The sequence below is a fragment of the Penicillium psychrosexuale genome (genome assembly GCF_028828465.1).
Source record: "Penicillium psychrosexuale strain IBT 29551 chromosome Unknown utg000005l, whole genome shotgun sequence".
Lineage (NCBI taxonomy): Eukaryota > Fungi > Ascomycota > Eurotiomycetes > Eurotiales > Aspergillaceae > Penicillium > Penicillium psychrosexuale.
The window spans coordinates 372,633-385,981 of record NW_026643190.1 but is presented as its reverse complement, the minus strand read 5'-3'; positions in this window follow the sequence as shown (position 1 = coordinate 385,981).

Genomic DNA, 13,349 nt, shown 5'->3' with positions numbered 1-13,349 from the left:
ACCTAATAAGGTAAAAGTTAGACAAAATAACCTAATATTAAAAAAAAAAAAAAAAAAAAATCAATAATAGTAATAGCAGTTTCTACTAGATAATACGGTTTCTACCTAATGAAAAAAAAAAAAAAAAAAAAATAACGAATAAAATAGATGAGTGCATTCCTCGGGATTATGCCTAGGGGGGTATGTTAGACATGGTGGTTACCTGACCATTAGCCCGGTACGGCAGGCACTAACCCCTATAACTAGATAGTTGGGCATTCTGCCCTTTAGGAATTGACAACTCTCTCCCTCTTCAATCGCATCACTACACTGTAGTCACATCAGTAGAGTACCCCAGCGTACGGTTCTCGTCACTGGTTGCCTCGCCACCCAAGGTACTTTCTCCCGAAGCATTATCGCATACCTGCGCGCGTTACTAGTCGATACTCAGACGCGTTTCCGTCCCTTATAGGACCACTATCCTTTCGGGTATCGGCAGAGGGGCACAGTCACGTAGCCACTAATCGATATCGCTATTGCTACTATACCTATATATTATATCAGTATCTATAATAGAGTAGGTAGAACCACCTAATAGAGCCCTACAGAAGCTTATCTTAACAGCCTATTAATTATACCTTTATACTTCAGATAATACTAACCTATATCTAGAGGTCTTCGACTAACTACTACTGTCCTAGGTTTATTATATAATAAGCCAGTACCTATAACTATTGTTACCGCAGAACCCAATAATAGGCCTCTATTATCTAGCTAACTAGGCGCTTAAGATAAAGTATACCCTAAGAGGAGTAGTACAGAACTTTATATACTAGGTAACAAGGTCATTAACTATACTTAGTAGATTTCCGCTCCTAGAGCTAGAGGAGGAGGATATTATACTAGGATAACCTAGTATATTAGTTAGAGACCTATAGCTAGTATACTAAACCGTAGGTAGAATATAAATACTATATTTCAAGCTATTATAACTAATACTATTACTATAAGTTATACCTTAACTACTAGTTAATCTACAGCTAGGTTAGAACTATAATTCTATTTTTAGGCCGCGACTACCTATATATACTATCTTTAGGTTATAATCTCTATCTATATTTAGAGACTATTATAATATTATTATAAGACTATCTTCTCTATTATAGGACCCTCTAAGTATTAGTCCTCTAGTTTATATAAGTAATCGAATATTATAGGCTATAGAAAATAAGAATCTTATATAGGCCTTCTAAGAGAGCTATAGTCTATATAAAGATAATATTAGTATAATATCTCTCTATCTAATAAATAGTAGTTATATACCTCCCTAGAGTTAGGAGACTATAATAATATAACTAGTATAACTATAATAAATACCGCTGTAATACCCCTTATATAGAATACTACCGCGACCTATAATATAACTAGCTATATTCCTACTAAACCTAATAGTTAAGGATTAAGTTAAGTAGGCGCCTAGTAAGGTATCTTTAGATAGCTACCCCCTATACTTAATACTAAACTTATAGTAACTATATAATATAATATATTAGTATATCTTATTATAGTAGCTAGCTGAGATTATAGTAAATATAACAGCCTTAGATACCCTAGTGATATAGATAGCCCTAATACTAATAATAGCCTAACTATACCTATAAACTTATTTCTAATAACCTAATATATATATAATTCCTTCCTAGGGGCCTCTATAGACTATATTATATCAACCACTATATAACTAGCTACTATAGGTATAGGCCTATTAAGTATTACCCTTAGTAGCGGGCTCTACCTTTAGTAATACCTAGCTGTAGTAGATTATAGTAATAATCGCTACTACAAATACTACTAAGCCCCTACTATAGGGACTACTAAGTCTACTAGGTAGGGATAGTATCCCTAGATATAATAGCTCTAATAGTATTAGTACTTTCCTAGTAAATATAATATAGAAAGTAGAGGATATAGGTCTATTTATTCTAGATACTACCTAGGAAAGGTATATTAGGAGTATCTATAGTATAACCTATTATTCTAATATATATATATTTCTAAATTAACTTAGGAGCTAGATTCCCTTATAAGGTAAGGTAGTTATATATACTAATATATAATTATACCTACGCAGGGAAGTATATAAGTAGTATAATTCTAAATTAATAGATCTTAAATAGGCTAGCTTATAGATATACCTAGTAGAGTATAAATTCAGATGGTTCCCTATACTAGAATATTAATAGAAGATACTATTAATAGAGGTAATTAAATAGCTGATAGATAGCTACTATACCTAATTAGATATTTAGAATAGTCATTCTATAACGTTATAGGCTTAGGGAATACTACAGTTAGCCTATATAGCAGATATTATTGACCCTATATAACAATTACATATAATATAGATAAGAATAGAACTATACCTATAGTAGGATATTAATAAACCTAGTATTTGTTAAAGTATTATAGGTATGAGTTAGAATACTGCATATAACCAGATAATTTAAAGGAAGGTATCCAAAAGTATAAAGTGTACAATTGGAATAAAAGTTGCTCTCAAAGTCTACAAGCTATATGCGTTATAGTCTTTTATATACAAAAGGGGACAATCTCGCTTCTCTCAGGTATGGTTCTAATAATATTAGAAACGTACAATAACAATCAATCGGGATAGGGTTAGTATTAGGGAACGGGCCAGAAAGATGCTTTTCCGGCCAAGAATACAGCCTACCTGATAATATCATTAAATCCTAAGCCTTAGCGGTTAGAAACTAAGTATAGATTTTAATACACCCCCTTAATGAAAGTTATTAGGCATCAGAGTATATCACAGCGCGTGGTATAAGTATAGTAATACTAAAGGGAAGGATGATTATTAAAGAAAAGAAAAGAAAGGTAGTCTAGTACTTATTGATTTTTATATTAGCGGTAGTCCCACAGTCTATTAGATCGGGGTTATTTTAAATAAGTCAAATATTAAGATCTAGACGTATATAAACGAAAGGAAGTATTAACTAGATATAAAAATATAAAAATATAAATATAATAGGATTATAAGGATTAGAAAATATAAGTTATATATATAGATTCTAAGATACTTACTTTCTTACTAATAAGTAGAAGTAGAAGCAGAAGGTATTATACCCCTATCTTATAGAGGGTATAAACCTAGTTATTTAATAAACTATCGAAATTATAGTCCTACTAGTAGTTTAGTAAGGCTATTAGTAATATTATTAATACCTTTAATATAGGGAATATAGATCTTACTATATACTATCTATTCTCTTACCTAATACTAGTATATCTTAATATATTTAGACCTACTATTTTCCTTTAGTATAGTAGCTATTAAGATAGTGGATTAGCTATCGCTATATAATAGTATAGGAGCTAAGGATATAGAGGAAGTAGAGAGAGCTTCTCTAGAGAAAGAATTAATACCTAGATCATTAAGTAAGCGCTTTAGCTATAGAGCTTCTATAGCTATAAATAAGATTACTATATATTTAGCCTTAGCAGTAGACTTTATAGTACTAGTTTACTAGGTTAATTTCTATATAACTAGTATACCGGTAAAAAAGAAGATATAGCTAATATAGCTCTTACTTCTATCTTTACCCCTATATAAAGTATCTATATATCCCTAAAGTCCTATCCTATTATATATTCCTCCCTACCCTACGGCGCTATATATAAGTTTATATTATAAGGTAGTACTAGTATATATAATAAGCCTAGCTATAAGAGCTTTATAGCTAGGATCGGGGTTTATAAGGAATTATATAAAGATAGAATAATAGTAGGTAATATCTAGTTAAGTTATAGTATTAGTATAGTTCTTAGAACTAATAGTTAATTAATAGGACTTAATAGTCTTTATAGAAGCTTATAAAGTAGGTCTCTATAGGATTATTAAATTTAGTAGTAGTATAATCAGTTTATATCTACCGTTTTTACCTATAAATGGTTTCGAAAACCTATTAATATAGGTTTTCTAGGAGATAGAGAGGGTACCGGCTTCTTAGTAGTATACTACTTTTATTAAAAGATAGTAGTAAAGTAGGCTAAAGTCTATAATCAACTATTTCATAGAAACGGCTTATTTTATTCGATTAATAAGATCTTATAGGGATACAGTAATTAGTATATTATCGATATATATAAAGATATAGATAACATTTACCCCCTAATTATAATAGATATAAAGATAAGGATTAGAAGGAGATCGTTTAAATCTAAGGGTAAGTAAGAAATCGCCTAGTATATTAAACCAGTTATTAGTAGACTATTTTAAACTATATAAGCTATACTTAAGCTAGTATACTTATCCCTTTATCTTATCTTTAAAACCAGGTAATAGTTCTATATAAATAGTCTCTATAAGTGGTATATTAAGGTATACCAGGTTAATATTAATATAGGTAGTATATAAATACTAAATTATAATAATACTAAAGAGGATATAGAATATAATATAGCTACTAGTACTAGCGAATATCTTATTATAGTTGAGATTCTTAACTTACTAGAAGCTATATACTACCTAGTAAGCTTTAAACTTCAGAGGATTACTATTAGTATTAATCTTTAGTTTAAAAACCTATTTACTAGTTAGGGTATATATTATATATAAAGCTAGGACTAACTCCTAGATACCTATTATAGTAAGCTAATCTATCTTAGCTTTTATAGCTCTATACTACTATAGCTAGAGTAGTAAGGCCTTTACCTAGCTTAGGCTCTTTAGATTAAGTAGCTAATAGAGATCGATCGATTCTATAAATAGAAGTAGTAGAAGAGGTACTATACCTAGGAATACTAGTATAGTAGTAAATTAGCTTAGTATTAATATATATAGTATATTTATATAGTATACTAGTTATTAGACTCTTATTCTTATATTATAAGTACTTAAATAGGATATAATCGTTCTAATCTAGTAGAGAGCGATATTAGGTACTAGTATAGGATCTAGAATATAGCCTATATCTTTAGGAGTATAATCTTTATTATTAGAAGACTTACTTATAGATCCTTCTAAGAGTAATTAGTTAGATAGTTCGTCTATAGTAGAAGCTTCCTTACCTAATATATAGCAGAGGAAGGGCTATACCTATATTACTAGTAGTTTAGTTATAGGGATTAGTAGATCTAGATTATTATATAGATCCTAAGGGTCCCCTTTATTAAAAACAATATCTTAGCGAACGATAATTATTCTATCTAGGTACTAGATCTTATATTAGCTACCGTAGTAGCTAGTATATCTAATTAATCTACTAAGTACTATATAAGGTTATAAATACTTACTTATAGGGGTAGATCTAATTTCTTCTAGTATTCTTATAGTATATACTTTATAACCTAGGATCTAGAGAAATAAGAGGTTAGGTTTCCTACTAAAATAGATTTCGTATAGTAATATTATTAGGAAACCGGTATATTTATACCTATTATAGATAGTAAGGTTCCTTACTATTATAATTATCTATATAATATCTAGCTATAGTAAGGTAGGAAGCTTAGTATTATCGAGAATTACTTAAGTATATTCCTAGAGAAGGTATATAATTCGTTTAATCTTACTATTCTACTTATAGGTATATAGAGTAGAATAGTAGAGTTTGATCTTAGCTTCCTAGGCCTAGTAGGTAAGATAGTAGCTTTAAAATTCGTCCCTATAGTCTAATTAGAATATAGCGAGGTTTATCCTACTCCTTAGTAGTAGGGTACTAACTATAGATATAGCGGCTTCCTATTCCTATTAGTATTAGTTAACTATATAACTAAGATATTATTCTACTTAGCTTTTATATTATAGGAACTGTATATCGCCCTATCTACTCTAATTGTCGATATCTAGTATTTAGTATTTATCCCTATTCCTACTGTAGGGTAGTTTACTGCCCCTACCTAGATCTATATATATTAGATTACCTACCTTATCGGAGCAGTATAGTACTAGATCCTAATATAGCTTTATTATTACCTTTACAATTGTATAGTTTATATAGGCTTATTTTAGAACTATAAGGCCTATTATATCTATACTATCTACTACCCTTACTATTTATATAACTATCCCTATACCTATATAGCATAACCGATAATACTATATATTAATATTAATCTTCTTACTAAGTTAGAACTTAGCTTCTTTATTATTCGTAGTAGGAAGGATCTTAGAGGAAGGAAGGGTTTTAGAGGAAGGAAGGCTTTTAGATATATACTATATAGGGGCTATATAGAGGGAGGTTTTAGTAGTAGATTTTATAGATACTACTATTAATCTTCTAGTATATTCTATACTAGCCTATCTATAGGAGGATCGAATAGTAGAATTTATATCTAAATCTAGTATCTTTTTAAATAGAATTTCGATAGTAAACCTTACTTTTAGTCTAGTTAATAGTAGTATATTGGGTTAAATTAATAAATTTAGTATTAGAATTAATGACTAAGTATAATCTAAGATTAGTAGGGAAGTAGTAATATAGGGTTTAGGATTAAGAGGTATAGAAGGAAGAAGAAGCTAAGGGCTAGGGGAAGTAGTTATTTTTATAGACCCAGCTATTTACTTACTAGTATCTTACTTTACTACTAATTATATAGTAAGTACCTACTTTACCTTTACTATTAGTATATGATCTTATATATAACGGTAAGTACTAGCTATATATATATCTAGCTTCCCCCTAGGGTATATATAGATCTTTCTTACCTTTAATAACCATACCGTTCCTACCTTATATCCTTTAGTAAACGTTATCCTATCTAGCTTTATTAGTAGTAAATCGTTCTTATTATATATTACTAAGATACCTTTATTAGTAAGCTTATACTAAGAGATTAAATTAATACTAAGACTAGGGAGATATATAGTATTCTTAAGGATTAGATTTTAACCCTATTTAGTTCTATCGTTAACTTATAGTTTAATACTACCTCTTAGCCTATTAATCTACTCTATTTATAATACTATCTTAATAGTAAAGGTTTACTCTATCACAGTACTAGGAATAAAATACTAATCTAAGTATATTATATAGTTATCTAAACCTATATCGTATATCTATATCTTTATATCTAGTGGTTAAGACTATATATAGAACGCTTAGATTAGTATATTAATTACTAGGTTAGATACTTGGTATTAGGCGGCCTACTTAGCAGCCTTATAGGCGGCCTACTCGGCAGCCTTATAGGCGGCCTATTCGGCAGCCTTATAGGCGGCCGGCTCGGCAGCTATCTTAGTAGTCTTACTATACTTAATACTAGCGCGCTTCTTTAAGTACTTACTTACTAGCTATACAGCTAGGCTGTTAGCCAGAACTATATATGAAACCTAGGTAGAAAATACCTCTATCACTCTAGTATTAGATAATAAAGCTTTCTTTAGTTTATCTCTTTCCTTCTTATAGTAGTCTACTTCTAGGTAATTAGTTAATTTATAATAACTATATAGTTTATTACTTATATTATACTAGCTAGTTTTACCTTTCCCCCTATACCCCCTGCTTATAGAGTATCCCCTTAGGGCTAGCGCTAGTAACTAGCCGGTTATATATATTAATATTAACTATTAATTAGCTAGTTAGAAAGCTTCTACCCTCTCTAACTAGCTATATAGATTATTAAAGTAGTAGTAGTCTATAGGATTAGTTATTTTTGCTAATAAAGCTTTATAGCTTACTAGCTAAGGGTACTATTTAGGGCCCTTAATATAACTTAGTAGCTTAAGATACTTTTTAATCTTAGCTATATACTCTATAATAAACTTAGGATCTTTCTATAGTAGTATTTTCTTATCTTAATTAGTTTTAAAATTAGCGATTAAGGTACTTATAGACTAAGTCTTAGTATAGGATATCTTCTTAATAGTATATACCGCTTCCTAAGCTATATATAGTTTATTAGTTTTATATTACTCTATTAATAAAGTCTATATCTTCTCTAGTTCTAGTTCTTTAGACTAGGGTATTATCTTATTAATTTTAGGGCTTATATTCTATATTAGGAGTAATTATATATTAACTTTCAGTACTTTAAGATTATACTATTATTTATAATTAGCTAGTAGGGAGCTTATAGAGCTATTAATAATCTAGAGGAGGAGATTCTAATCTAATATCTAGGTAATATTTACTACCTAGTTCTTAAAATTAGACTTACCTATAAGCGGTATAGCTAGCTTATTAAAGGTCTTCTTTTATCTACTTTTTAACATTTAATTATAGAAAGAAAGGTATTTAAGTATACTTACTATTACTTACTTAGTACTTTATAGAATAGTTTATTAGTATATAAAATTTAATATACTTTACTCTCTTTACCCTCTTAGTTAGTTAGAAAGTAGCTTATTTAGAGGATTATAGAATATTAGTACTTAGTTAAGTACTATAGCCTATACTAGATCTAGGGTTCTTCCTAGGGCTTTATAGGCCGAAGATACTAGGGTATATATCCCTAAAAGGGGTATACTTTATACTACTCTTAGTAGAATAGTTAGATCTCTCTTAATAGACTAGGAGATTTCGCTAGTAGTATAGGTAGTAGTCCTATTTTTAATATAATCTAGGCGATCTATAATATATTAAAGAAATATATTAATAGGATTATTACTAATCTAAGTCGACTCTAGATTAGTATTTAATTATACTGTAGAATCATACTAATCTTAGCTATAGCTATAGCTTTAATCGGTATCCTTAAATCTAGCAGTCACTTTACTATCTAATTCTTTATTATCCTCCTAAGCCTAGGGCGGGGGAGGTATACCTACCTAGTAGCCAGGTAGTATAGAACTACTTCGTATATTTACCATTTTATAAATTTAAAGTAAGGATAAAAAGAAAGGGTATTTAAGATAAGATCTCTCTAGTTACTTAGGGGGTAAGTAGTGGGATCAATTAATTATAATAAACTAAATTAATATACAGAATCCGGCTAGTTAAACTATACTAGGCTTATAACCTATTAAAGTATTATAAGTATAAGTTAGAATACTATATATAACCAGATAATTTAAAGGAAGGTATCTAAAAGTATAAAGTATACAATTAGAATAAAAGTTACTCTCAAAGTCTATAAGCTATATATATTATAGACTTTTATATACAAAAGGGGATAATCTCGCTTCTCTCAGGTATGGTTCCAATAATATTAGAAACGCACAATAACCATCAATCGGGGTAGGGTTGGTATCTGGGAACAGGCCGGAAAGATGCTTTTCCAGCCGAGAATAGAGCCTGCCTGATAACGTCATTGAATCCCAAGCCTTGGCGGTTAGAAAACCAAGTGTGGATTTCAACAACCCTAACTAATAATAATTCCCTATATACCTTCTAGGCCTCTATAATATATATAAGCGATAAGTTTCGCTAAAAGATCCTAAATAGTTATAATACTAACCCTTATTAGTTAAGAGTATATTAATAACTATAAGAGGAGGGAAATAATCTAATAACCCTAACCCTACTATACCTAATAGAGGATAAATTCCTCTATTTAGTATAGGATAATAGTAGTTATTAGCTATATATCCCTAACTTACTAGTAAAAGAGATTTTTAGACTTATCTATAATAAATAAGGATACTAAGGCTTTAATTAGTATTACCGAAAGATAGATAGAATAGTCTTTTATAAGAGAATAAAGCTACTAAGATAGTATATTAACCATTATCCTAAGTATCTATATAATAGTATAAGAAGATACTGCCTATATAGATCTCTACAGCCTATTATTAGCCCCCTAATCCCTTTTTATATAGTCTATATTAACTTTATTATCAGCCTTCCAGTCTTATATAATAGATATAATATAATTATATTCATTACTTATAAGTTTACTAAGTATATTAGCGCGATTCCTAGTAAAACTACCTAGAAAAGTAAGGACTAGGCCCTTATAGTCCTAGTATACCTATAGAATATAGACTAGGGTCTTCTAATAGTCTAGATTTTAGATAGAGACCCGAAGTTTATTAAAGGCTTCTAGTAATCGATATTTAATACTCTAAGGGTTATACTCTTCTTTACTACTATATATTATATATAGGCCGATAGATAGAGTAAATAGACAAACTAGATAGCTAAAATCTAGCTATAATACTAGTACTCCCTTTACCTAATAGAGGACTAGCCGGTTAGCCTACTAAGCCTAATAGTAGTAATAAATAGTATAGTAAGTATATTAATATTAGAGATCCTATATAAACTTATATTTAAGATTAACCTATAGATACCCTAGAACTTCCTATATAATATATTCGCCTACTAGTAGGACTTAGCTCTATAGTAGGATATAGTAGAATATATGAAATATATAGCTATATAGATAAAGGATTATTATAACTATCGCTATTAACCTAAGTACTTTAATATTAGGGATAAAGTCCTCCTATATATTAGATAAGACTATAATATTCTAGTAAATAACACTATCTCCTATAAGCTAGGCTAATAGTATATAGGCCTATTTATAGTTATTAAAAGGGTCGGTTACCTAGTATACCGGCTAGAGCTCCTACTAACCTAGAGAATTTATCTAGTTATTAGTATCTAATACCTAGAACCTATCCTATCCCTAGACCCCTTTAGCTATAAACTACCATAAGACCTAGAACCGATATATAATAACCGTTTCCTAGATAATATAGATTACTATAATATTATAGTAGTCTTAGATATATATATATATTACCTAGGATATTACTAGATAGCAGTTAAGGAATATCTTATCTAGTAGGAAGGGAAACTGTAAGAATAGAGCTAATAGGTTAAAGAGAGAGATATAGTTAGGGCTAAGGTTAAGATTAGAGAATTCGAGGAATATAGGTATATAGTTATAGGAAATAAGTAATAAGCAGATACTTACCTTTACTATATAACTACTATATAAAAGTAAGAGTAAGTAGCTTATCTTACTACCCCCCTACCCTTATTATATCTTACTTACAGCTCTTACTTTATTTACCCTCGGCCTTATTAACCTTACTTATAACTCTTACTTTAAATACCTCCCTCGTTATTACTTAACTTCCTATAACTTATTCTTCTTTACTTCCTTATACCTCTTAATACTACCTCTATTATCTAATCCCTCTATTATCTAATCTATTCTCTATTCTTAATCTATATACTTATTCGTCCCCTAAAGATAACTTACTCCTAATATTAGTATCTAATATAACCGCTTATCTTACTTATTTACTATAAGAATACCGCTAAAGCGCTATAGCCGGCCGGCTATATCGATAACCCGATTACTATCTAGCCCCTATCTACTAATAATAACTAAGCCTATAGATAATAACCTAGAACCTAACAGCTACTATATACCAATAGTATATATACCTACAGCTATATATATAGCTAATATAAATAGATAGTATTAGTAGGTACTTAATAACCTATAGCTAAATAACGCAGTACTATACTATAATATTATCTATTATAATAAAGATAGATACTTCTTCCTACTACCAGCTAATATTCGCCTCTCTAATCGACTAGTATTCCTAATTATTATAAGTAACCTCTACCTAGGGAAATAGCGGAATATATATTAGCTATTAGACTTTAATACTAATAGAGATATCTTTCCTAACTACTAGCCTATAGGTAGCAGGGTGATTATATAGATATATAGACTACCTTTTACTCTAGTCTTCTCTAGTTATTATATACTTCTAGGAGCGAAATACTAATACTATTTATAGATTATAGATAAGAAATAAAGAAACTATAATATATCCCTAGACGTAAAGGGCCTCTGCTTTAGCTAAATTATACTACTACTAGACTATATTAATAACAGTACCTTATAGATAGAATATAATAAGAAAGACTAGTAGCGTTTCCTAGCTACCCTAGCTATATACTACTCAGCTATAGACAGTATGCTTTTATATAATAAAGATATTATCTATCTAGTCCCTCTACCCTATATTATCGGATTCTACCTATATAGCGGAAATAAGGCTATATATACTATAGACTAACTAACGGATCTAGTAGATATACTTTAGCGCTAGATACTAGATATACTATACTCCCTAGCTAAGAGAGCTATACCCTACCCGCTAGTACCTAGTATTAACGCCGATATCTCCCTGCTAAGATACCTAATACTAGATATATATATAAACTAGGATAAAGGAACTCAGTAGTAGGAGCCGATAGTAAACGTATACCCTAAAAAACGCAAAAGGGACGACGAAGAGCTAGATACTGCGATTACTTAGCCTATAAGAGACATTTATCGCCTTATTAGCGACTTTGATAATATTATCCCGGCTATATATGATAAAGTTGATAAGCTAGCTAAACGCCTATAGTATATTAGGTAGGCTAGGAAGATCCTAGACTCGCTAGTAGCTAGAGAGATCTTAGATATATTTAATAGTCTTACCGGCTAGTGCGATGAGTATACAATAGCGGTATAAGATATAGAGATATCCCTTAATACAGTTGACGGCCTCGCAGCCTTCGCGCTACACAAGATCATCGCTGAGATACAGAAGGAGGCTAACAGCGTCCTCGGAGGGGACTAGGGACAGCCAATTGTGGTACTAGACGACGACTTGATAGATGTCGCCGATAATGTCCATTAAGTCATTGAAGCCTCCCGCTTATTACTATTTGCGAAGTTTTCTGATTTACCCATTTTTATTAACATGTATTTAAATACCTATCGGTCGAGGGCGACCGATATCTTCGGGTGTCGGCAGATGTAGCCCTCGGCTGACTCAGCATAAGCTGAGTCAGCATCTAGATAGCTTAGCTCCCGGCAACCGGGCAGAGAATACATCATCATTATCTTCCCCTAAGCTCTCAGTCTTACACCTTCCTAAACATTGAGAGTTCCCCGTGTAAACAAAGAAGGCAAACAAAGAAGGTGCAATGCATGTGACATTGACATTGACATTGACAAAGAAGGCGCGAGGGAACTGTCGCATTTTAGAAAGGCACGTGGTTTTGGGGTATAAAAGGGCCCCTCCCCCAACTCTTCTTCTCTTTTGCTTCTCCTCTCCCCATCCCTCTGACCACCATCTCACTGTAGCCCCCACGAGATAGTGTAGGCAGAGGGTTCCGTAGCACATGCTGCTTCACCTACCACAGGGCCCATAACATTATCATATGTATGAGGTCCATGTAGGTCTGCATCAGACATCAAACCGGGCTTTCTCGTGGACGTTCCTAAAAGCATGGCTCTCATCGCCATTTGACAAGTCTCACGGAATACATGGGGGGTGTAGATGGCCGTAGCCGAAGACATACGGTGTATGTTTAGTTACAGTTGCTATAACTATGTCTAAAGTAGATACAGTAACAAGCTGTGCCTGGATATAATGTAGGGATCTC